The following is a 27,197-nucleotide window of genomic DNA, read 5'->3' on the forward strand; positions in this document are numbered from 1 at the left end:
AGTCACCTGCTACTAGCTACAGCTTCACACTTTCTAGCTTTTTATTCAGCTGTTTTTGGTATAACATGCATCATGACACTTTTTAAGCATACAGCTCTAAATGAAATGCTCCTAGAAACATATATATATATATATATATATATATATATATATATTCTGTTCTCACCAATGCGTTACTTAAGCAAAGGGTTAACAGATAGCAAACAAAGGAACCTCCAGAAAGCAGTCTTGTGACCTGGTGACTTTACTGGTTATTTTAACTGTAACACTACAAACAAAGAAGAAAATGATGTTTGTTTAAGCATTATATTTATATCTATGACATATACAGTTAAACAATACAATGTATAGTTTCTTCACAACATTATTTTAGCTTTGTATATACTATACAGGGGCAGGGGCTCAAGTGGAAAAAAGGGCACTTCTCATATTAATTTCATTATTTTCTAAACAAAACGCTAAATATATTAGGGGTCTGCGATATTGACAAAATATATCAATATTTTCTGGGACTTTATCGATAATTAGACAATATTTTGCTGAGTGTGTTATTGTGCTGATATCTTAAGGACTACCGTGGACAGCTGACAGTTTTTGATATTCTGCATATTCTGTGGTGATCAGTTCACAGTAGTGGTAGAAATTAATCTTTTCCAATAAGTTTAAATGTATTTTTTACCTTTCATGGGCATTTTTACCTTTATAAAGCCCTGCATGAGTGTGCATCATATTTTTAGTCAAATTCTTAAATTGAATCAGTCAATTAAAATAAGTCATTTAAGCTGTTACCAAGCAAATTAAATCAGTATTGACAAAATTAATCTTTACAATGCATAGAAAACAGAAGCTGCATTAGAAGTGGTATTTAGATGCATTTACACACCGTTTAATGCAGGACACGAATGCATTTAACCTGTAGTTACAAATGCATTAATACTGTTTTGATATTTTAAACAAACCATTGAATACTGATAAAAAAAAAAAAAAATGAATAGATACTTTAAATGTGAAATTAAAACTGCCAGTAGGTGGCAGCAAGTCACTGTTAATAAGGGAGTCATTGCAACTGAACCGAATCATTTAAATGGTTAATTCAACAAAACAGGAACAAAACAGCTGTTGCTCAGATACGCAAATTTAAATTATATTTGTTGGGGAAATAGAGCAAAAACCGTCAATATTGTGTCTAAAACATAAGTGTGTTAATATAAAATTCTTGTGTATTTAACTGCTTTATAAAATCAACATCACATTTGTAATCATGTTGCTTTTTGCTGGGGAAAACAACAACAAAAAAAAAAAAGTCAGTCTTCGCGTGATACTGATTGATTGCATGAACTATATGAATTGATATAAATATATACATTTCTGACCCCATATCTTGAATATTGTGATCATTCTTAATCTAAATGCATTTTAATAAACTGAATCATGCAGTGAAAGAACGCGCACTGGTCTATGGTAGCTGATGTTAGCAAGACAAATTAACTATATTTGCCTTTTGTCTTTTGGATAATTAGCTGTAAATTCGAGGCACAGGTAGCTAGTCTTTTGTTTATCACCACTCACCTCCACACCAAGATAAACACAACTGGAGAGGGAGGGAGGGCTTCACTTGTGCAGGTCTCTGCCTGTCTGTGATGTGCATATGCCGGTGAATGTGTGCTACACTGGCTGTGCTGCGAGACGTGGAGGGGAGAAAGGTATCGGAACTCAACACAGTCTCAACATTTTCCGACCCGACCTGATATTTGGATTCTTTTTATTTGTTTGACAGGGAGAGCCGTGCGCAAACAGAAACACACACGCATACATATATACATAGGCCTATATTAATTTATAAAAAAAAAAAAAAACTCCCCAGAAAAAAGGGCACTTTCTCTCGAGGAAGAAAAAGGGCAGGTGCTCCAGCCCCCTTTTATATGTCTATATGTGCACGCACCTGTATAAATATATGCATTTTGTGTTAAACAAAGAGAAACCTAACGTTCCCTTAAACTATTAGCATGCAGCATTAATTATTAAAGCAATTTGTTTTCCGACAATAAATGCAGTATCAATAAATTTTCAACAATTAAACAACTCCAGCAACAACATCAGGATGTTTTAACACAAATGTGGCACTTAAAAACTGTAAAAAAAAAAAAAAAAAAACCAACAGGTCCAACAAACACGCATGCACTAATTTGTGACTGTGTGTTTTGAGTTTGAGCTCTATCAAGTTGATTCTTTATCGTCTATTTTCTATCTTAAAAACAATTTTATACACTATCATTTTTGTTTCTATAACGTGTGAATATATCCCCTATAGCGTTCTAAAACAATAACCACCAAATGGATTGCAGAATTATACAAGCTATTTTAGTCATTATACATATTCCTGCATAGTTTTTCAATTATAAAATAATAGACAGATTTATTTGAGCACTAAAAAAATACAAAAATAATTATGAGTAATAAAAAAGGAAAATAAATAGAAAAAAAATGCTTTGTATATAGTATGTACACTGAAGTATTCTGATTGCCAGACATGAAGTGATATTGGCAGACATGGTCATATAGTCAGTAATCACACGCTGATGTGCTTCCATACAGATGATAATCATACAGATGGGCCATATAAATCAATAGCTGATCATTGAATCACAATGATAGCCATCATAGAGTCGTAATAAACACGTTGATGTCCGTCCATACATATTATAATCATGCAGATACAGCCACATTCCCCACACAATACACACACATATATAAAAAAAAAAAAAAAAAAAAAAAAAAAAAAAAGTAGAAGAAAACAAAAACAGTTTTTTTATGTAAAAAGCAGATCGCTAAGTTACGCCCCGCTCAGATGACAGCTGCGTCACGCTTTCAGGAGGGAGCGTCAAATTCAAATAAACTATATTCCGCTTTTCTGAGACTTTTTTTTTTTCCGTGGACGGTCTCATTCTGTTTGTAAAACTGTATGCTACAACACAGTGTTGTTTTTTTACCACCAAGACGCTGTTTTTGAGCGTTATTTATTCCATAACGAACGCGAACAATAACGTTCCCGAGTTAGATTACGGTACAGATTACCGTAAGGCAAATGCAATTACAAAACCTGATTCGTTTCCTCTGCCTTTAATGGAAGATTGTGTAGATTAATGTGGGCTCAGCTCAGTTTGTATCGAAATTAGACCTTTTGAAGGGTTACTGACAAGTTCCCTTAACAGAACGGGCAGCTGAAATTTCTGCATTTGTCACTTCCGATAACTTCCTTAATTATACAGTAATGCCTTTCGGACTTCGGAACGCTCCAGCGACCTTTCAATGCTTAATGAACATCATATTAGGCGATGTTGCAAATTGTAAGGCTTATTTAGATGACATTGTGGTCTTTTTGTCTAATTGGAGAGAACATGTGAACGCATTATTTACTGTCTTCACGCGTTTGCTTAATGCTTCCCTTACGTTGAACTTGGCAAAATGTGAATTTGCCAAGGCTTCTGTTACCTATCTAGGGAAACAAGTTGGACAAGGTCAAGTACGTCCTGTTGCTCTAAAAGTACAGGCAATTGTTGATTTTTCCGTGCCTCAGACGAGGTGCGAACTTCGCCGTTTCTTAGGAATGGCAGGCTATCATAGAGCCTTTTGTCTAAATTTTTCCAATTTTGTTTTGCCTTTAACCAATTTGCTTCGTTCTTCTCAAGTTTTTGTGGTCTGATGAGTGTCAACACGCTTTTAAATCCGTTATAGCCCTGTTGTGTAGTGCACCAGTTCTTCCTGCTCCGGATTATTTGCGTGGTTTTAAAATTTAAGTTGATGCCAGTGCCACCGGAGCTGGTGCGGTCCTTTTACAGGACGATGATGATGGTGTTGAGCATCCGGTAGCGTACTTCTCGAAAGTTTTTACAACACCAGAAAAATTATAGTACCATCGAGAAGGAGGCACTAGCTTTGTTGTTATCGTTACAACATTTTGAAGTCTATGTTGAATCGAGTTCTTTCCCTGTACTTATTTTTACTGATCACAATCCGTTGATTTTTCTATCACGAATGCGCAATGCTAATCAAAGACTTATGCGTTGGTCTTTGTTTATTCAAAGGTCCTTCCGCAAACGCTGAAGCTTTCGGTTTCTTTTTGACATTTTTCTTTTGTTAGTTAGGTTAGGGAATTTGGGGAGCTTTATGGGAATTTAGTTCTACTTTTGTTTTTTGATTTGGGCGCCACTCAAGTTCCTTTTCCCTATGTTAGTGGTAATTTTGTTTTGGTAATTTCATTAATTTCCTTTTTTTTCTCTCTTTATTATTATACTCATTCCAGCAGTTGTAAATAGTGCATCCCATTCATATTCTTGTGGTTTCGGCTTTATGAAATAAATTACTCGCAATCAAGCTTTATCCTTGTTTATGGTCATTATGGTTCAATCTACCCAGCAATAATCTATTTTTCTAAGTTTTGCGAACTAACTGACTTATAAGTTCGTAACAGTTGCAAAACTCTGGACTTTTGGTAGTACCTAGGATAGCAAAGTCCACTAAAGGAGGTAGAGCTTTTTCACATTTGCCTCCCAAACTCTGGAATAGCCTTCCTGTAAACGTTCGGGGTTCAGACACACTCTCTCGGTTTAAATCTAGATTAAAGACATATCTTTAGCCAAGCATTCACATAATGCATCTTATAATCTTGTACTGCAGTTATATCTGATCAAATGTACATTATTATTATTCTTTAACTTGGGTTGAACAAATCATTTTTGCTTAGATGGAACAGCAGCTACGCTAATTATGTCTCTATTTGTTTCTCGGTTTCTGTCACGGGATTAACATCCCCTGGTAACTAGGAATTACAGAAGCTTCAGTCTGGATCCAACCCTTAAATGATCGGAGATGACCGAACACCTGAGAAAAAATAATGCCAACACCTCAGAGGACCTCAGAGGATGCCAACGCTCAGACAACATACAGCATTACCAAATTTTGCCATAAGTTAAATATATTAAGGTTCTTCAATATAGAAATATATTGTGGAAACTCAATTTCCTGTAGAGCTGCTTTGCAATGATTTGTATCGTAAAAAGCGCTATACAAATAAACTTGAACTTGAACACTTCTCCCAAGATGACCCAGCCTAAATCCAGACGCGGAGCATCAGTTTCCCGTTTCATTATCTCACGTTTGACAGGGTTAACATGATAAGCATTGTTTGATTGGACGGCGATCAGCAACATCAATATCATGCTTTATCACAGAAGTTACAGTAGGCACATCAGAAAAGTGATGAAAATCTTTCAATTAACTGTAACAACTCATTCCGAGATGATTCAGATAAATGGGAGAGTTTTGAACTTAAAGTTACAAGGGTTTCTGAATTTTGTAAGCGAGCACTAGATATGGCAGCACTGTCCAAACTAAGATCATCCACATATGGAGAGTCAATAGACGAAACAACTTCTACAGAAACTGCTACAGAGGGAGAAGTTGTTGGAGCAGAACTAGAAATTTCAGAGTCTAAGCGGGAAACGTAGGACTTTAACATGTTTATGTGGCAAACACGGGACTTTCGGTGTCTCTCAGGAGTTCGTACAACATAGTCTGTATCACTTAATTTCTCCTCTATTTCATATGGGCCTGCAAACCTTGCTTGCAGTGAGGAACCCGGCAAAGGCAATAACACAAGCACTTTATTGCCAACCTTAAATTAATGCTTGACAGACTTTTTGTCATAATTATCCTTCATTTTGGACTGTGACGAGACTAAAGACTGATGAGCTAGCTTCCATGCAGAATGCAACCTTTCACGAAATGAACTGACATAATCTAGCACAGGGGTGGGGGACTTAGAAGGTCCCTCAGCAAGGAGATGCGCTTGAAGCAACTTTAATGGCCCACGAAGGGAGTGACCGAAGACTAATTCAGCTGGACTGAACCCCAAGGACTCTTGCACTGTGTTCCGAATAGCAAACAATAAAAGTGGTAACTGCTCATCCCAATCCTTCTGATGTTCTACACAATAAATACGAATTATAGTCTTTAAGGTTTGGTGGAACCGTTCAATAACACCCTGAGATTGAGGATGATAAGCACTAGACACAGTACGGGTAATGTTCAGTTCGTTCATTGCTTTACGAAATATACGCAAAGTGAAATTTGTTCCTTGATCAGATTGAATAACCTTTGGTAGACCAAAAGTGGTGCTAAATTTTACAAGGGCTTTCACAATGTTAGGGGACTTCAAAGATCGTAATGGAACGGCTTCGGGAAACCTGGTAGCAGAGCACATCATAGTCAACAAATACACATGTCCTGATTTAGTCTTGGGCAACGGTCCTACACAGTCAATCACAAGTTTTTCAAATGGTTCATTTAACACCGGAACTGGCTTTAAATGTGCTGGGGACACAACCTAATTGGCTTTCCTGCAACTTGACAAGAGTGACATGAACGCCAATACTGTGACACAAAGGATTTAATTCCTGGCCAAAAGAAATGTTTCAAAAGGTTAAGATAGGTCTTCCTGACTCCTAGGTGTCCTGAAAGTTCGTGGTCATGGGCTAGATTTAGTACATAACCACGGTAGGGCTGTGGAACGACAACTTGAAAAACTGAACTCCAGTCATGTTTTACTTTCTCGGGACTCCACTTTCGCATGAGTACACCATCATCTAGAAAATATGCAATTGCATATTTCGGCAAATCAGACTTATCTATCACAGAGGATATACAGGTTAACAGTGTTTCATCAGCGTTTTGAGCACTGATTAATTGTTGCCTACTGAAAGGAAAGTCAAAGCAAGGCTGAACAATCACACTTGTAGAACTATTTTCAACTTCGGCCTTTGTATCTGGCATTATTGAACCCATAAATGAGTTAGAAAGATCAACCTCATCCTCGAACTTACGGGCTTGTGCTCGAGTGACAACACATGACTGAAATACATTGGGAAATTCCTGCACTAACACTTCATCTTCAGATGCACATGGTACCTCAGTAACTTCTGGCAGAGAATTAACCTTACTTCCAGCAAGATCGTTTCCAAGAATAGGGGAAATCCCTTTCACTGGCAATTGAGAACGTACAGCAACTTTTACTACACCCGTCACAATGTTAGAACGCAAGTAAATGGTATGTAAAGGAACCCTTACTATCCCCAACTCAATTCCTTGAACCAACACATCGGAGCCACGACTGGAGTGAGGAGAGAACGGTTGCGTACTTGGTAAAATGAACGACTGCACAGCACCCGTATCCCGCAGGATGCGCACAGGTTTAAACTCAGAATCAGAAGTAGACAAAGCTACAGCACCATCAAAAACAAGCGGTTCAAATGTAGGGTCAACAGAGTTTAGAGTCTCAGCAGAGGGTACGCAAGTGAAAGCTACACCCTTAGACGTGTTTTGAGCTTTCCGCTGACTTTTACGTTGTAGTGCTGGACAAGCAGCAATCAAATGCCCTTTTTCATGACAATAGAAACATTATCTGGCTGCCAAAGTGTTGTCAAGTAATTGGTCATCTTTTTGTGTAAATGACATACGCTTAGAATTATAAGAACGATCTGCAGAGGTGCGTGGTAAAGAACGAGGTGACGAAAAAACAACCTTATTGGTGAGCACAAACTCGTCTGCAAAGACAGCAGCATCAGCAAGAGCGGAAACTTTCTGTTCATTAAAGTAGACAACAATCTTTTCAGAAATGCCATTTTTAAACTCCTCAACCAAGATTAACTCCTTTAGCTGATCAAAAGTAGTGACTTTACTAGCATTACACCATTTCTCAAACAAAGTAGTATTCTCATGAGCGAATTCAACGAATGTTTGACTGGGAATTTTTACATGCCTTCTGAATTTCTGACAATAAGCCTCCGGAACTAACTCGCACGCACGTAATACGGCCGCTTTAATTGCATCATAATCCAAACTTTGTTCTAACGTTAGAGCGGAGCACACTTCCAGTGGTTTTCCTAATAATTTGCACTGCAAAAGCAAATGCCAAATATTCTTAGGCCACTGTAATGTGGTCGCGATGAGTTCAAAAACAGTGAAGTACGTGTCAACTTTACTTTCTCTGAATGACGAAACTAACAATATTTGTTTACTAATATCAAATTCAGAGGAACTTACCCGTACAGATTGCGACGCTGCAGGGAGAGGAGAGGAGGCATTTACTGGAGTCTGCACTGGAGTATTTTCCCGTGACACGGTAGAAGGTGAACGCAGAGCCAGCCCGGTCTTTAGTTCAAGCTCCAGCTCTTTCAGCCAGATGTCTCGATGCGTCTCAAGCTCAACTGCTCGGACCTGCAAAAGCTGATTCTGGTATTGTTGTTGGCATAATTCCACTTCCAGTTCTTTCAACCGGACTGCCAACAATGGGTCTTTTGGCGAAGGATTAACAGGATCCATGCAAGCAACATCTTCCGATTCGAATTTTGCTTTCGCAGCCTCCAAATCGTCAGATGAAGCGGTAGTTGCAACACCCTTAACCACAATCGCACCAGGTAAGATCTTTTGCCTCACAAGCTCCGTGTGCAGTGCCTCCTTTATCTCCCTTTTTAGCGCACTTCGAGGTATGACTATATCATAAAAAATCAGCGATCAACAACAAAATCATCTTAACAACATTTTTCAAATTGCTCCTCGATTGGTGTGATCGCAAACTTATCAAGCTCAAATTTCGATGACATGCTAAACTCTATATTTCCTCCCACACGAAGTAAAAACCCCAGGCAAACAATCAGCTGAATGATGCTTAAATTACCTTGTTTCACTGACGAAAAGGTTTGCGGTTTCATCTGAGAAATAAAAATCGGACGAGTCCCCAATTTCATGTTACGCCCCGTCTAGGGGTAAAGGCGCAACATGAAAGGAGTACGAGAACACAGTAGTTTTGAAAAGCAAAATGATCAGTATTTTAATGAGAACAATGGTTTCAATGGTAATTTAGCTTCAGGAGCCGACAAGGCCAAAATAACAAACAAAAGCCAACTTATTTTTTCCCTCTAAATTCCCTAATTCACAAAACAAAAATAAAATAAAATACAGATTACTTACCTAACTCCCCATCCAAAAACAAATCAACAAAGAAATTCCAACAAAAATAGCGTTGGTCTCCCTAACTCCCCAAAAGGTTATTATATACAAATATTTACAGTGGTTAGCAAACAAGTCCAAACAGGGGCAATACAGAATCTAGGTCAGAGAACAGGCGGTAGTCAATAGCACAAACAATTGGGAAAAACAAACTAGCAAACAACAATTGAACTCTCTCACGGCCAAACAAACACAGATTCTCAGGCTAACTATGTAACTAACAAGCTGAGCAAACAGCAAGTGAGCACGAAGCAAAAGCAGGAAGTGATGACGAAGTCTCTTATAGGCATCCAGAAGTCAGCTGACCAGGCAGGGTGTGGCACCAATTGGATGGCAGGAACCAATCAGACATCCTCCTGCACAGAAACACACACAAACACCTCCCAAACAAAAGACAACACACAGAAATAGAACAAAAGGTGCATAACAATATGGTGTGTTACCAGGTCCACTTGTCAGCCATTGGCTTGAGATGAGAGAAGTACTTTGCTATTTCAGGTGTTGGAATTTCGTCTCGATTTCAGGCAACATATTACATTCTAAGAGTGTTGGAAGTGACACCTGGATTTAGGTCTAGGAGCTTTACCACAAATTTATGTGCACATGGAGGTAACTTCGGATGATATGTCTCCTTCGGACTCCCCGCCTTGCTCTGTCACTGGAGCTCCCTCTGCCCATGGAGCAGGCCCTGGGTGCATTGCAGAGACATGGCGATCACTGTGACACTCTCGACATTTAACATCTGCCTCACATTCTTTTGCCATGTGTTTATTGGAACCGCAACACCTGAAGCAGATAGACAGATCTTTAAGGTATTTCTTTCATCCAGGGACTTTACTCTAAATCCACGGCATTTCGACAATGGATGCGGCTTGTTGTGAATTGGACATTGCTTACTAGGATCCAGAATATTCTGTTCAGGGAGTTGCTTGGCTTGGAATTTGAAACCGTGGCTAGCACCTCAGTTTTCCTCACTCACACAGGTATTTTGTTGCTGAGCCGTGAAAATTTATCCTGTTTAAGATGACTCTGCATAGACTGGGATTATATCTTATTCTTGCTTGGTCACAAACAATTTGCACACAGAAGCCAAACAGTGGGAAAGAGTTATGATGATCCTGTTTATACTTGGCTCCCTGAGTGATCCATCTTTCTTGCAGGTTAAAGGTGCCATAGAATGAAAAACTGTCTTTACCCTGGCATATTTAAATAATAACAGTTCTGTACATGGAAATGACATACAGTGAGCCTCAAACACCATAGTTTTCTCCTTCATATGTAAATCTCGTGATTAAAAAAGACCACTGAAAAACACGCGAATCAGAACATAACACCGACTGTGACGCAACAGTCAGGATCACTACGCCCCCAACATTTGCATAAACCCGCCCTTGTTCTAAGCCGGCCGAACCATCAGAAGCTCTGCAGGTATTGTAAATAAACAAGCGCGGACAACAGCGAAAATAACACAATAAATGTTATGTTCCAGGCCGTGCAGGGGGTGTGAAGTGCAGGGATGGGTTGGTGTCTGTATTCAGAAAGGCACAGAAAGCAAATAACGCGAGCCACTAAAGGGACATGGTTAGCTCCTTGCTAGCGGTAGCCTGTGACAGTACATAAGATTTCACTCTCAGTAAGGAGAGATGAGGATGATGGCGAATGACTTACAGATCCTGAGCACCACTGACAAGCATCTGATCTTGTGAAATGTGTGGTAAGTGCTGTTGCTCCATAATGTAAACATAGTTTGTGTGATCGCGTCTCTTGAAAGTGAACTATAACGCGATCTATGGATCGTTCAAAAGCAGTTTCAATGCCTCGCATATTAATAACGGCTCCCTGATGCCCGCGTTTTATAATACAGTATAATTACCCGACGATATAACTGCGAGAGAAAGTATTTAAATATATATTTTCCTCCCTGTGCTTCCTTCTTGCTGATGAGCCGTACTGTGAAACAGCCAATCAGAGCAGAGCTCATTATTATTCATGACCCTGCCAAATAAGCCAATAACAGACCGTTTCATTCTAGGGAGAAATCCTAGGGTTGTAAATGGACATGTAAAATCGTTTCTGGAGATTTTTTGCCCTTACCTAAGCCACATACCTTCTGTGTAGATATCAGAGAACAATTTAAAAATACTGTATCAATGCATTCTATGGCACCTTTAAAGGGAAGTTTTTCAATGATGAGATTGACTCCCCTTGCTGTGTCAAGAATTGCCAACCCAGGTAAATGTCCACCTGTCTTTGCCGATTCCAATTCCAAAATCATCTCTCCTAGCTCCCTGAGTCTCTGTCCATCTCTGTTAGAAATCCTTGGAAACTCTTCCAGTTTTCTCAACAGTGCATTCTCAATTACTTCTGGGCTCCCGTAACACTCTTCCAAGCGCTGCCAAAGCATATGAACACCTGCTATTGGATAGTGTGCATGGACAGATCTAATGCGTTTGGCTTGCATGGATAACTCTGGGCCGAGCCATTTTGTAAGACGAAGCTCTTCTCTGGCTGTTAAACCAAGGACCTTTGTCACATCTTGAATAGAGGATTTCCAGGCCCAGTAGTTCTCAGGACAATCATCGAACTTCATGAGACCAGAAATTACCATCTCTTTTTTCACCATGTAGTTAGCTAAATCAGATGTGTATGGCAAACTAACCATGGGAGCTCTAATGCTGGGAGTAGGAGATGCTTCGGAAAACAGAGCGACATCCATGCACTTCATCTTTCTGGTTATCCATTGTCTCCTGTTTAATTTGTTACTCCTCCATCCCATTTGATGGATATTCACGATGAGAAGTTCCTGTAGCCTCATGCTGAAGGGGTACTCCTTTGTCAGTCTATGTGAGAGATGCGTTCAGAATCAGCACATGGTCACTGTTTAGTGGGCTTTGTTTTCAAGTGCGGAACTCATGGCATTCGCTGTTCTTCTGCTGGCGGTTATCAAACAGTGTTGTATTGCTGCGGGCGCCCCCTTCTGGATTGGGAGTGAATTGCCTGTATTCGTCGACCCGTGTGCTGATTCTGAATGAGTCTCACATAGACTGACAAAGGAGTATATACTTTAAAGGCTTGCGCACTCAATTGTTTGCTAATTGGCGCTTTGTGCTTGTGTATCCTACCTCTCTCATTCGGCACACATCCAAATATTCCATAATATTTCCATATTTGCGATGTAACGAATCTGAATGATAAACTATTATTTATTATGTAAATGATAGGCTTTGTACTTCAGTCGCATTCCAACGGTGACACAGAGGCGGGTGCGGTGATGTTTGGCTCACTGTTTTATTTTGATAAAGTACCAACTGCACTGTCAAGTTAGCAATGCTGGAACTGATGTGTGTGTTTTTTGTTGAGTTTTTTTGTGTGCGCGCGCTCTGGCGTGATCACTTCAACTGTTCCTCATACCAGCAGAATCAACTTTAAACACTTATTGTCTTAATTATTAAACACTTTATAAAGGTCTTTAATATACAATTAGTAATTGTATATTAAAACTGGTCTGTTTGGACGGATATGGCTCTTTAATTATAGACCTTTTTATTGTGGTCTGCGGTAGGAAAGTTGACTAATAAGGGGTCGTGGAGTAGTATTAGAAATGCAGGTCTCTTTGACATTAGTTAAGAAATACTCAATGGTGCTCAGTCTGATGAAGAATCCATCCATCCATCCATCTTCTTCCGCTTATCCGGGGCCGGGTCGCGGGGGCAGCAGTCTAAGCAGGGATGCCCAGACTTCTCTCTCCCTAGACACTTCCTCCAGCTCTTCCGGGGGGACACCGAGGCGTTCCCAGGCCAGCCGGGAGACATAGTCTCTCCAGCGTGTCCTAGGTCTTCCCCGGGGTCTCCTCCCAGTGGGACGCGCCCGGAACACCTTCCCGGGAAGGCGTCCAGGAGGCATCCGGAACAGATGCCCGAGCCACCTCAGCTGACCCCTCTCAATGTGAAGGAGTAGCGGCTCTACTCTGAGCTCCTCCCGAGTGACCGAGCTTCTCACCCTATCTCTAAGGGATCGCCCAGCCACCCTGCGGAGAAAGCTCATTTCAGCCGCCTGTATCCGGGATCTTGTCCTTTCGGTCATGACCCAAAGCTCATGACCATAGGTGAGAGTAGGAACGTAGATTGACCGGTAAATCGAGAGCTTCGCCTTGCGGCTCAGCTCTTTCTTCACCACGACAGACCGGTACATCGACCGCATTACTGCAGAAGATGCACCGATCCGTCTGTCAATCTCCCGTTCCATCCTTCCCTCACTCGTGAACAAAACCCCAAGATACTTAAACTCCTCCACTTGAGGCAGGAACTCTCCACCAACCTGAAGTGGGCAAACCACCCTTTTCCGACTGAGGACCATGGCCTCGGATTTGGAGGTGCTGATTCCCATCCCAGCCGCTTCACACTCGGCTGCAAACCGTCCCAGTGCCTGCTGAAGGTCCTGGCCTGATGAAGCCAACACGACAACGTCATCTGCAAAAAGCAGAGACGAAATCGTGTGGTCACCAAACCTGACACCCTCCGGCCCCTGGCTGCGCCTAGAAATTCTGTCCATAAAACTTATGAACAGAACCGGCGACAAAGGGCAGCCCTGCCGGAGTCTAACATGCACCGGGAACAAGTCTGACTTACTGCCGGCAGTAAGTCTGATGAAGAATATTAGATATTAAAGTTATTAAATTTATGTGAGCATTTATCATTCGGTGTTATTTTAGTAATATTTATGTTACAGTATAAATATTTTTAATTGGCTTTTATTTTTATATTTTCAGTTTTCATTTTAGTTTTATTAATTGTATGTGCTTATGTAATTTGTATTTTTTTGTTAAAATATTTCTATTAAGCTCAAATTTAAAATCTTTTTAGGACTTTAATTTATTTTATTTCTGTTTAGTAAATGTATGTGCATTTTTATTTGTTGTTTAATGTTTCTATCTAGCTTAATTTGTGTTTTTTTTTTTTAGTTTTAGTAAATTTAATTAAACTTTTCTATTTCAGTTATTTGCACCATTTCTAACTTGTTTAGTCGATCATGTTTCATAATCACAGTCAAAAGTGAGCTGTAACACAGTGAACTGTAAGACATTGTATATCTTTATATGTCAAAGACAGCAAGCATAGGATTGCTTGCTCAGATTTGGCAAATTATTATCGGCTCTATCCTTCTCATCTTGTTCTGCAACTTGAGTAGAAGTCTTTCACTTTCCCTGCCTTGTGTCCTACCCCTGGGGAATGTAATAGCAACTGTAAATGTTTTAATAGAACTCTTGGCGTGCATCTCAAGCAGCCTGATGTTGAGTGGGGGAAATGCAGGATTGAAAATAATAATAAAAAAGAGCTATTAATAATTTTACTTGTGGTGTACAGAAAAGGAAGCAAATTTTGCCAGTCATAAAATTAAATCAAGTGCACTTATGTAAAGCTATTGTTGAACAAATCTAACCGTTCATAGAGCACTGCTAACACCTAGTGGACAAATCGTCAGCTTGATGCCAGTTAATATTTTTGTAAAGTACATGATATGTACAGATATAAAATAAGCCATATAGCTGTGCTTTATAAAGGACATGCATTTACTTTGCGAGGATTATGGGTTTTTGAAGAAGCAATAAAATAATGAAAAACCTCTCTGTATGCCTTCAAAGAGCACATTAAAGTATGGAAATGCAGTAAATGACAATTATTAGAATCCCCAAATCTGCTAAATTAGACATATATAATCTTATCATTTCCATTGCATTTTGAATGTTAATCAAAAAGGTTCAAATAAATTAAGCTTATTTTCCTGCTAATTATAGTAAGTGATTTTAATTTTTATTATGCATAATTCAAGGAGAACATGAGCATGTATCATTTTATGGAGGCTAAAAACGGCAGCATTAAATATTGAGCTGGTTTGATTCAGTATGAAGTGCAGATTAGATCCTTTTGCTACAGTGGGCGGCTGGGAGACAGACATGAAAGGCTTGTCATATGAAAGAAAAGCAGACGTGAACTTCCTGTGAACTTGTCTCATTTTTGAGTATACTGGAGCCAACTGAGAGATCAGCCCTACTACCATAGCTGCCGCTTAGACAAGTTTCATTTTTCTGCCTTTTTTTTGGCTAGGTAGGCAGAGTGACCCTATTAAGTCCATGTACTACATAAGCCCTCCGTTTTGTTGTTTTGCAATAAGGACAAAAAGCATGAAAGAAGTATTCTGTTTTACAGAACATCATATTGTTTTCTTATCATGGAGCAAATTAACATTGAGTTGATTATGAAGTTGTCTGAATATTGAATGCTAAATTTAAGATACTCTAAGCATGCCTATTAATAATACTATTTTAGTATTATTTATACATTATATTATTTAGAGTATTTAATAATATTTTTAATGAGCTTGTATTTTTAAATGTTCAGTTTTCATTTTAATTTCAGTATGATTTAGCTAATAATCTTGGTATGTGCTTATATGTTGTACCTTTTTTAATTATTTTTTATTTTGCTGTATTTTTATTTCAGTTTTATAAAATGTTAGTAATTTAAGTTAAATGTTTTCATCTACTCATTTATTTTATAACAAATTTTCATTTTTTAACGAATGTTTAATTTTAGTACTTCCTGAACTTTCAACCCCTTACATTGTAGAAACAATGGCACGCTGAGAGAAAAATTATACAGGCTACCTAAACATAAGGGAAGCCAGTTGTATGCTGTAAGTCTCACAAGCATGCTGCTCTGGCAAAAATGTGGAGCTGATAGGAAGACTATATTTCAGAGGGTGAAGGAACTCAGGCATTTAAAAAGTACTAAAAAAGACACATGCACAGTAAGAAAGGTTGTAGACAAGACAATTCTAAGGTAATATATAATATGTCCTTCAAGTGGGGTCATATATATTGAAGCAAAGTCATGTTTACACATGGAAAACTCTTTGAGTTCTTTGATACAGAAGTTGGCGAGTTGTGATGTTGGCAGGGGCATGTTGATTTGAATATATCTATAATCCAAAGAGATCAGTAAGCAGAAGTTGTAATTTCACATACTGTATCTCATTCATTTTAAAGGTACAGTACAGATGATAAACAACACTTAGTTTTTATACCATGTACACTTATAAATAAGTGATTAATGTTAATACTTATCATAATTTTGAATTCAGACGTAGTTATTTGGGGTTATTGTTCACAATAAGTTTTATTTTGGCAACTTCTGTGTTATGTTTCCATGTGACAATATCGAATGCCCGACTCTGAGATGCAAGTTTCCCAGGTGCACTTGAATGCAGGAGATGTCATGGGTTAGAGATGTTTTTCTTAAACTGGGATACAGCGCCCGCTGGTGGTGTTAAGAATTTGACTTGTCAAGTTGAAACTCATTCACAAGCTTTTGTTTTCACAAGGTTTTGTTTTCTCTCTACTAAAGCTGTAAATTATATTGAAGTATTTGTTAAAAGCCTCATTAGAGTAATGTGTAAACACTGATTTTGATTCTCTATAAAGAACTGGCTTATAAAAGGTGATTTATTTGTGAATCAGACTATTGTGTATTGTTTTTCATCATTTCTTTTTTAAATATTGTGCTCATAGAGATTTTTATTTGCCTGGTGTCGATAATTTTTTTAGAGTGGACTTTAGTGACCTTTTAAACGAGCAAAAGATTGTTCTTAAGCTGAAAGAGAAGCACATGGTTAGACAGACCAAAAAAACAAAACAAAAGGGAAAATCCAAGATTTTCGATTAATTTTAGGACCAAGACAAAGTAGGAAAGAATGACTTGTGGAAGAAATGACAGCCCTGAAATGCAATGAAATAGATGGCAGAGCAATGGTCTTAAAATTCTTCCTCTGTGATCTGGAGATTGTCGAGTTTAATTTATTATGCTTATTGTACTGGATGAATTAATTGTGTTTGCCTCATGTTTTATCTTTGAAAATAGGCCTGCTTTGCATCAAATGTGCAGATTTTTCGAGTACAAGCATCTGTGCACAATTGTAGTTTTTGTCCTGTATGTTAGAGCGTAAGACGGAGGTGCGAGCACACGTCTGCACATTAAGATTGATGAGTATGTGCCTATGAGAAACCCAATCTCTCTCTGTTAATGAAACAGGCCTGAAGTCAGCTCTGTATCTACATCAGCAGAAGGTTTATTCTTTTCAAGAGACCTTGATACTGTAGCACACAGCTGATTTACTTTTGCTAATCGCATTGGTCACCTAACCAGCAAAATGAATTTTATCAATTTCTTACAGATGTTCACCTAGAATGTGATGTGAAGGAAACGGATTGTGTCTTCAGTGTTTTTGTGATTCTGAAATTCTGGGTCTTATTTTCCTAGCTGCCAAGGCTCTTTTGCATGCTTCACAAATCTAAGTAAAAGTAAGAGGATTTAGCACTAATCTGGAATTATATAGTCAACCCAATATAAATGAAAAACCTGGGCATGGTGATGCCTAACCTAAAACGGTACAAGGTGTACAGAAACACACGGTGAAGATAACTCGAACTAAGCAGTGTTTTGGAACGCAACCTGCAGGCCGTCTATGAGTTTTCTGATGCATAGATTCTTTTTGTACTTCTTTATTAGCGATGATCGCTAAAGATTTTTTAGAATACCTAAGACTTACTGTTAAACTTCTGCATGCAACTTGTCCTGTACTGTTTTTGCTATGTACATGAATGATGCCTCAAATCAAGCTTGAGGAGCTGTTGCATTAAGTGATCATGATGCAAAATGTTTTTTTTTTTTTGCTTGATGATTGATAAAACAGGCCAAATTATCTGATAGAGTTACACCGAAGGAGGGACTCAAAATATAGTTTCCTATATTGAGAATTTTTTTACACTTTTGGGGGGAATCAAATTGTAGACCATATAATGAATTAAATTATGTATTTCATCTAACTAGAAGTTAGAAGTGTATATATGTATACATATACATGTATGTAGGAGCCTCTTGGGACTTTTCTCGAGTGAGAGCATGATGCTTTACCTTTCTTCCTCTGAGGAGGTTGAGGTGATCAGCAGGGGCTGCTGGGCGGAACAGCCCCAACCTTGGTCCAGCTCCTCATTTAGGGAGCATCACCTCTCGTACTCCCGATAATATTAGAGTCAGAGTCGCGCTCCCGGGCATGATGCTTTACCTTTCTTCCTCTGAGGAGGTTGAGGTGATCAGCAGGGGCTGCTGGGCGGAACAGCCCCAACCTTGGTCCAGCTCCTCATTTAGGGAGCATCACCTCTCGTACTCCCGATAATATTAGAGTCAGAGTCGCGCTCCCGGGCCGAAAGCTTCTAGCAGAAGGCGGATCTGTGGATCGTCATTCTCGCTGGATAGTCTTTGGCTAAAATATCCTGCTGCCTATGACCCAGGACTTCTGAGGGCCGGCCCCTCTGGGGAAGAGCGGCGTGCATCGCATTACACGGTGCCCATCTCTCCTCAGTGCCCTCGGGAGATCGGTCTGCCAACCCTGTTCCAGGGCGCAGCGGTCTCCAGCGAGTGCTTCTCTCAGTTACTTCCGCCCGGAAACGTAGCGGAACTGAGAGGCTCGCCACCCCTTCGGGGGTCTCTAGAGCAGCTAGTTCGGCCGTCTCCTGCCGTGCCATTCCAGGAGACCGAGCTAGCAGCTCTAAGCACAGCAGAGGTCAGTCTCGAGAGACTGGTTCCCTCAGTAGGCACCTGGCGGGGAGAGATCCCCTGCTAAGCGTGTCTCATTGGGTCCTGCCTGAGCAGGCTCTGGTTCTATCAGTCTAGTCTTCCTATAAATGATGCGGGTCTGAGGACCGTCGTCTCAATAGGAGACTTCAGCTGAGGCAGTCCTGATGCTATGGTCCAGGACTCATGAGGACAGGCCCCTCTGGGGAAGTTCGGCGTACACCACGGTACACAGTGCCCGTCTTTTCTCAGTGCCCTCGGGAGATCGGTCTGCCAACCCTGTCAGTGTTACAGGGCGCTTCTCTCAGTTACTTCCGCCCGGAAACGTAGCGGAACTAAGAAGCTCGCCACCCCTTCGGGGGTCTCTAGAGCAGCTAGTTCGGCCGTCTCTTGCCGGTGTGCCATTCCAGGGTACACCAGAAGCCAGTCTCGAGAGACTGGTTCCCTTAGTAGACTATTTGGCTATTGCCAAATGTGTCTCCATGGGTCCTGCATACTGTAGAGAGAGGCTACAGAATCCAGTTTGGTTCTCCTCCGCCTCAATTCAACGGGGTGAATCCCACTCAGGTGGGCCCTGAGCAGGCTCTGGTAAGGGAACGAGAAGTAGAGTACTCTCTTGAGGAAGGAGGCCATTGAGGTGGTCCCTCCTCACAAAAGAGAAGTCCGGGTTCTACAGCCGGTACCACATAGTTCCCAAGAAGAATGGCGGATTGTGTCCCATTTTAGATCTGCATCAGTTGAACCGCTCAGTCAGCAGACTGAAGTTCAAGATGCTCAAAACTCAGATCAAGTCCGAGGACTGTTTTGTCACGTTAGATCTAAAAGACGCATACTTCCACGTCTCCATCCTTCCCACTCACAGGAAGTCCCTGAGGTTTGCTTTTGGGGGCAAAGCTTACCAGTATTGGGTTCTTCCCATTGGCCTTTCACTCTCACCCCGCACTTTTACATCAATGATTGGTTGATTCTAGCTCAATTGGAGCAGCTGGCAATTCGACATAGATATGTCGTTCTCGCCCACATGAAAGACCTGGGATTAAGACTAAACACCAAGAAAATTGTGCTTTCTCCATTACAGAAGACCACTTATCTGGACATGGTGTGGGATTCGACCACGATGCAGGCACGTTTGTCCCCTGCTTGTAATGAGTCGATCCTCACAGTCAAGAGAGTGAAAGAGGGCCAGTCACTCACCAAGCAGTTTCAGAGCCTGCGGGGTCTGAGGGCAGCTGCGTCCAACGTGATACCTTTTGGCCTGCTGTACATGAGACCCCTACAGTGGTGGCTCAAGAAGACCAAGGGGTTCTCCCCGAGGGGAAAACCCCTCCGCACTTTCAAGGTCATGAGACGTTGCATACGTGCCTTAGACATGTGGAGGAAACCTTGGTTCTTGTCCCAGGGCCCGGTGTTGGGTGCTCCTTGTCGCCGTGTAACACTAGCGTCCCTCACCGGTTGGGGAGCGGTCATGAGTGGCCACCCTGCCTGCGGTCTGTGGAGTGGCCGCCATCTGACATGGCATATCAATTGGCTGGAGATGCTGGCCGTGTTTCGAGCACTCAAACACTTCCTCCCAGACCTAAGAGACCACCACGTGTTGGTGCGCACCGACAGCATGTCGGTGGTCACGTACATAAACCACCAGGAGAGTCTGCGGTCGCGACCCTTGTACAAGCTGGCACACCAGATCCTTGTGTGGTCCCAGGGAAAACTCCTCTCATTAAGAGCAGTGCACATTCCTGGGCATCTCAATGTGGGAGCAGACGTGACTCTGCTCCTCAATGTAGGAGCAGACGTGACTCTCTCTGAATCCTCCAGTTCCTCTAGGACTGGATGCTATGGTACAGACTTGGCAGAGGCTTCGTCTGTACGTTTTTCCCCCTATCGCTCTGCTCCCGGGAGTTCTGGCGAGAGTGCGCCGGGACGAGGTCAGTCTACTTCTGGTAGTGCCGTTCTGGCCAGGCCGAGTATGGTTCTCGGACCTGATTTCTCTCCTCGACGGCACTCCATGGGAGATCTCCTCTCACAGGCGGGGGGCACAATCGTCCACCCTCTCCCGGAGCTGTGGAAGCTGTGTGTGTGGCCACTGAGGGGGCATAGCTCATAGCTTCCGGTCTCTCAACCGAGGTTGCTGAGACCATCCTCCAATCCAGAGCTCCCTCTACGAGGAAACTGTACGCCCTGAAGTGAAAGCTCTTCACTTCATGGTGCGGAGGTTGCCAGCTCGACCCAGCTAACTGCCCGATTGGTACAGTTCTGGAGTTCGTGCAGGCCCGTCTCTCCGCAGGGTTAACCCACTCCACCATTAAGGTGTACGTGGTGGCCATTGCGGCCTACCACGTTCCTGTCAGTGGTCGGTCAGTGGGTAGACACCCCCTAGTTACACGTTTCCTCCGCGGTGAGCTGAGGCTGAGGCCGCCGGTACGTTCACGTGTCCCCACGTGGGACCTGGCTGTGGTACTAGAGGCTCTTTGCAAGCAGGCCCTTTCAGTGGCCCCTGCCTATCTTGACTTTGCGCACGGTATGGCCAAAGTTTTTTCTGTACCCCCGAGCGGGGTATGTACCTAAAGTTCCCTCTGTGATGCCACAGCCCGTCGTACTTCAGGCCTTCTGTCCTCCTCCCTTCAGGGAGCCCGACCAGCAGAAGCTTGGATAGTGGATGCTATTAATATTGCCTATGAGTCCTCTCAGCTCCTCTCGCCGATGGGAGTCAGAGCTCAATCAACCCGAGGTGTGGCGGCCTCCTAGCAGGTGTGTCTATGCAGGACATCTGCAATGCTGCTGGGTGGTCCACGCCCCTCACTTTTGTAAGGTTTTATGACCTCGACATTCGAGCCGCTTCGGACTCTTCTGTCCTCTCGTCCTAGTACACACTAGGCAGGGACTTGTCAGTCTGGCGGCGTAGGTATCTCGTTCCCAAAGCGTATCTGACGCAGCTCGAGTTCCTGAAGGGGAACGTCTCAGGTTACGCATGTAACCATGGTTCCCCGAAGGGAACGAGATGCTGCGTCTCGAGGCCATTCCTCTGGCATCCCTGCCAGCACTTGCTTCATTCTTAGAAGCTGAAGCCGGCTCCACCTCACGTGCTTTTAAAGCTTCCTGGTCGTGACGCCACCCGCCCGTGACGCCTCGCACTTCCATTGGACTGATTGTACAGATAATTCAGAGCACGGTCACGCTGAAGGCGTTCCCAAAGTGTATCTGACGCAGCGTCTCGTTCCCTTCGGGGAACCATGGTTACATGCGTAACATGAAACGTTCTTCTTTTAAATCCTTCGAATATTGTCTCTGTTACTTCCATTGTAAGTGCCTCACACGTCAAAAGCTAATTTTCGCAGCATTAATACTATTCCTGTTGTAAGTGCTGTCATTTGAGACTGACTTGTACTGATGCCAAATATAGGAATAGGACCACCTGTAAATAGCATGAACAAAATAGATGTTTTATGGTATAGTTCAGCAATGAGAGTAGGATAATACAGAAACATAATTATGTTCTGTTTGCTTGTTTTCATGAATGGAGGCATATATCCAGTATAAATATCCAGTGGCATTGGCCTCAATACCTGCATGGTGTTTTTTTCACAGCTCCAGGTTTGCTTCCTGTGTGCACTTAACCTCAGATGCATAATGTTAGCCAATATGCTCCACATCTGTATAATGACACACACGGCGATCTGTTATTCTTTCCCATAATGACCAGCAGCTCAGATTAGACCTGTAAGCATCAGCCACCTCCTTAAAAGGCATTTATTTTCCATTTAGTCTAGCCGCCTCGCTGAATTTTAACACTGCGGATGTATTGTTTGCTTTAGGCTTTTACTTCTGGGCTTTTGCTATTTTGTAATGTCACTTTATTATCGTGTGTAAATGTTTTCTGAGTTTGCTTGGAAAACTAAACACAGCTGTCTAATCTATAAGTAACACAGGGATTCTTTGTGAACTGGAGGAATGTGGACTCTGGTGGAATGTGAGATCGCCATCTTCACCAAACCAACAATAAAATAGCAGAAGATGGAGTTTGAGTTCCATTAGTGGGATTTATTTTAAACAATAGTCATGGAACACATTTCAGATGGTATCAAAGTAAACAACAGTACAGTTTCATCACCTCCAGGATTCAATAATTCTGGTCCAGTAGTTCTGAGTTTTACTTTCTATGTGAATTTTCACTGCTCCCATCACAAAAGTATGATCAATTTTTATTTTTATGCAGTTTTTATGCATATTTGCTGGAGATATTTATATTTCTCATTACATTAACATCAGTTCATTAATTATTTTAAAAAATTTATTTGATTTTAAATTACTTTTCTTTCTTTTTTTACAAAAAAGAGTGAGAAGATGGGAAGCTATTTACATAAATACACTTTTTCTGGAAACTGATGGTAAATGATACAAAACATTTGAGATTGATTTGTAATTTTCAGTACTGATGCTTTCATGACTTATTACAGCCCCCCCCCCCCCCCCCCCCCCCAACCTCATTTGCTCGATACAATGATGTTACAGATTGCTGAACTGTGACCAAGATAATGTAGAGTACATCACAGAAAACTAAATGTTTGCAAAAGTTTGCAATGCAGAAAAATACAAGATTTCAGATCTAAATTGAATTATTTTCGTTTTTTTCTTTACAAAAAAAAAAAAACTAATTCTAACTCTATAAACACACTTTTTACCCTTTTAATTAATGGCATACGATGCAAAACATTACTGACGTGGTTGTAGTTTCATTGTTACTGAGGATTTCAAGACTGTCACAAATCCTTTTTGCAAGCATTGTCAAAACTCAGATTTTCCGTAAACTGTCACGCAGCAGGCAATCCTTATTGCTGAACCCTATTACTTGTCTTCTTTAGAAAAAATGCTTGTATTGAAAAGTTTTTTACAATGATGTAATGAATGACAAAAACATTTTTTTTATATATTGTAATGTTGTGCCACTAGGGGGCAGCATCAAGGTATCAGAAACTGTGCATTGTCTGTAGTCTTTTGTTGGGTTGCTTGTTCTTAATGTTTCCTCAGTCTTCTTGTCATCGCCACACTTCTTACAACACCCACTTACTTGTCCATTCAAAGAGACATTCAATTCATGTGAGGGCCAAATGGCTGTTGTATCTTTTTAAAATATAATAGGCCTTCCTATTATATCACTTCCATATTATTCACCACTTTAAAATAATGCATCTTTCTCATTGCTCTGTGTGCCCACACACTTTTGGGTAGTTATTTGTCACAAAGCTTCAGTCTACGTGGTGCAGGTCTGATTCATGAAGAAAGGTTGCGTAACCGTTAAACCAGCATGTTATGAATGATTGTTGTTCATTATGCTGCAGGGGAACCAAATCAGGTTCCTAAAATAGCAAGCTCTTCTGTAATTCCAAAAGAAGTTTCATATTCCTGATGCATGCTGAAATACTGCAGTAGATGCTGAGGAAGCTTTCTGTGATTGTGCTGTAATAATGTCACATTAACACCGTGTTAGCAGGCTAGCTGGTTTGGGGCTTGAAGTATTTCCTGGCCCATTTAAGACTGGTGATGGAGTTCAGCAGGCCTGCTCTACTGTTAGTCTAGCTGTCCGTGAGGGAGCGTCACGGCCGGCGCAGCCCGGCCAGAGATCAAAGAACATTATTGATGAAGGTTCCTCACACCTCTCCAAGTCTGTGCTGTAATGAGGCCAGCTGCAGATTCATGAAGATCCTGTAGGATGGGTTGCATTGACGAGCAAGTTAAAAAGAGATGTTCTGTAAAGAGAAGTTCAACTTAAGTTTGAGTTGGTTTGTTTACATAGTAATATGTAATTTAGAAAAATTACACTCAGTGCATTGCTTGACTTCTTTATTTGCAAGGTAATGGAAAAAATTAAATGATTGAGGCCGGGGATTCAGACTCGCAGCTGAACAAGTGTGCTAACCCATAGGTCATATGTCCAAGTAGATTAAAGTTCACTTAAATTAAGAATTTCTAGAATATGACTAAAGCTTTGTGAATGCTTGCAGTCAGGAAAAGAATCTTTTCATGCTACCGATGGTTTTTGAGATGTTGCCTGTCCTTGAGTGTCTGTACTTGCTGTAATGACAACATCACACCGGAATAGCTTTCATTTGTGTACACCTTGATGAGTTATGCACACAAAAAAAAAAAAAAAAAGGGGAAGTCTAATGGTTAGAGAGTTGGACTCGTAATCCAAAGGTTGCGGGTTCGAGTCTCGGGCCGGCAGTGATTGTAGATGGGGGGAGTGAAAGCGCTCTCTCCACCCTCAATACCACGACTGAGGTGCCCTTGAGCAAGGCACCGAACCCCCAACTGCTCCCCGGGCGCCGCAGCATAAATGGCTGCCCACTGCTCCGGGTGTGTGTTCACGGTGTGTGTGTGTGTTCACTGCTGTGTGTGTGCACGTTGGATGGGTTAAATGCAGAGCACGAATTCCGAGTATGGGTCACCATACTTGGCAGTATGTCACTTCACTTCACTTCACTTAAAAACAGTGTGGTTTCTCAGCCACAGCAGTCCGTTTCTGCCAGTAAAAGACTCTGTATATTTAATTAAGGTAAATCAATTCAGGTTCACAGACAAGGTTTAAGGCATCTCCCAAACTAAAATGCATGTCTCAACTGAAAATATCTTGCTCTGACATATCTTAAAATATGTCAGTGCCATTGTTCTATCTCAAGATGCACACCTGTCACATTTTCTTTTAAGGCATTTTTATAAAAGCTGCTTAAATATCTTAATTTTTTACTAAGGCCCAGTCCTGGCTTAAGCTAAACCCCGTCTGTGAAACTTTGTTTTATTTTTGCTTTCAAATTGTAGAAAATAGTGAATTTAAGAATTAGTTTTTAAAAATGCACATTGTATTATAATTGGGTATAATACAACATTTACGTTGCATACCTCTGTTTTAGACATTTATAGAAGTACTAGATGCAGCTATACCTACATGCATAATTGTGCTCTGAATTTTCCTTTGGGGCTTTGTAAACTACATTAATATATCATTGTGTCGTAAAAGCATGCACCTGCTTGAGACTCTAAATGTGTAACATACAACTTCATATAAAGGTCAGGAGTCAAAAGGTGACACACAAGAATAACTGTACAAACAGCCAGAAATCTGGTTCAGGGGTCTTGGGAACAGACCGGGATGGGTAATAATGGTCCACAGAGTCATTCTTGTGTATCTGGAATATCTATTAGGGATGTGCGTTTTGGTAACTTTCGAGTACTTGACAAATAAATCAGCAAAGTATGCAAGAGTTCATAGGTTGGGGGATTCACAGCCAATTTCAGAGGCGGATCAACTTATTACATTTTGATAAAAGATTATGAAGATAAACAGTTTAGTTTGTGCTTATATGCATCAATAATTCATGTACAACAAGAGCAGGAAAGTTAGTTTAAGTAGACCACCTCGATTTTGATTTCATGTTGACTTTAAAATACTCATCGTATGTTTGTGATTTGTGCACAGCTAGATTGCATGACTGGTGTCTGGCTGCGTCTATTCCTGTCAGCCAGCAATTCCCTGCAGTGTCTCTCTCCTATTTTTCTCTACCTCCCTCTCCCTGTTTCTCTCTCTCACTCTCTCTATTGTTGAAAGCATGAACAAAAGATAAGCAGAAACAAAGGAGAGCTGTGGAAGCTCAGCAAGCATGTTGCAGTTCAGCCCGACACCTTCCCAAAGTCAGGAATATGAATCTGCACATACAAACCAGTCTAGATGACAAACACCTCAGCTTTACACAAAAAGGTCTGCATTTCAGTGAACTGAAGCCAAGAACTGTTTAATTGTCTCTCACCCGCACAGACTCCTTAATGCAGTCTAGACTGTGCTCAGTTGTAGCCTGAGGATGAATGTGAATTCTTAACACGGCTTTGGCAAGAGTTACTGTAGATTTGTAGCAAGCGATAACAAATAGAACGTGAACAAGTGCTGTATAAGTTGAAACGAGATTAATTTGCTTGGGGTTGTTTTTCGATTGGACAGTCATGAAAAGGACTGGGAAAACATACTTTGGATCAGCTCGATGTTTATGATACCTGTAGGGACCTGAATTATTGGCAAGAATACTGCGATTCTTTCAATTGATTTCACTTGATTCAACTGAGACTTTGTACAAAAGATGTTTTGAAGGGCGTTGGACAACACATTACCCCTCTGACTTTTACTGAATGGAAAAACACATTGTTCAAAATATCTGTTGTGCTGCGAAGAAGAGGGAAAGTCATACAGGTTTTAAACGACGTGAGAATTTCAAACCTTTAGAAATGTTGACAGTAGAGCTGCACGGTTTGGGGAAAAATGCTTTTATTTATTTACATTTATGAGTCGGTATATTTTTGATTTGGATTCAAATAAAGATAAATATAAATATATTAATATAACTATAAATATTGTTATTGCAATTTTACATTTGCCATATGGTAAACTATGTAAAAAAGAATTGTAAATTATATTTTATATATTTTTTATACATTTATTTTTTATTACAATACTAACAT

This window comes from Barbus barbus, assembly GCF_936440315.1.
Source record: "Barbus barbus genome assembly, chromosome: 1".
Classification (NCBI taxonomy): domain Eukaryota; kingdom Metazoa; phylum Chordata; class Actinopteri; order Cypriniformes; family Cyprinidae; genus Barbus; species Barbus barbus.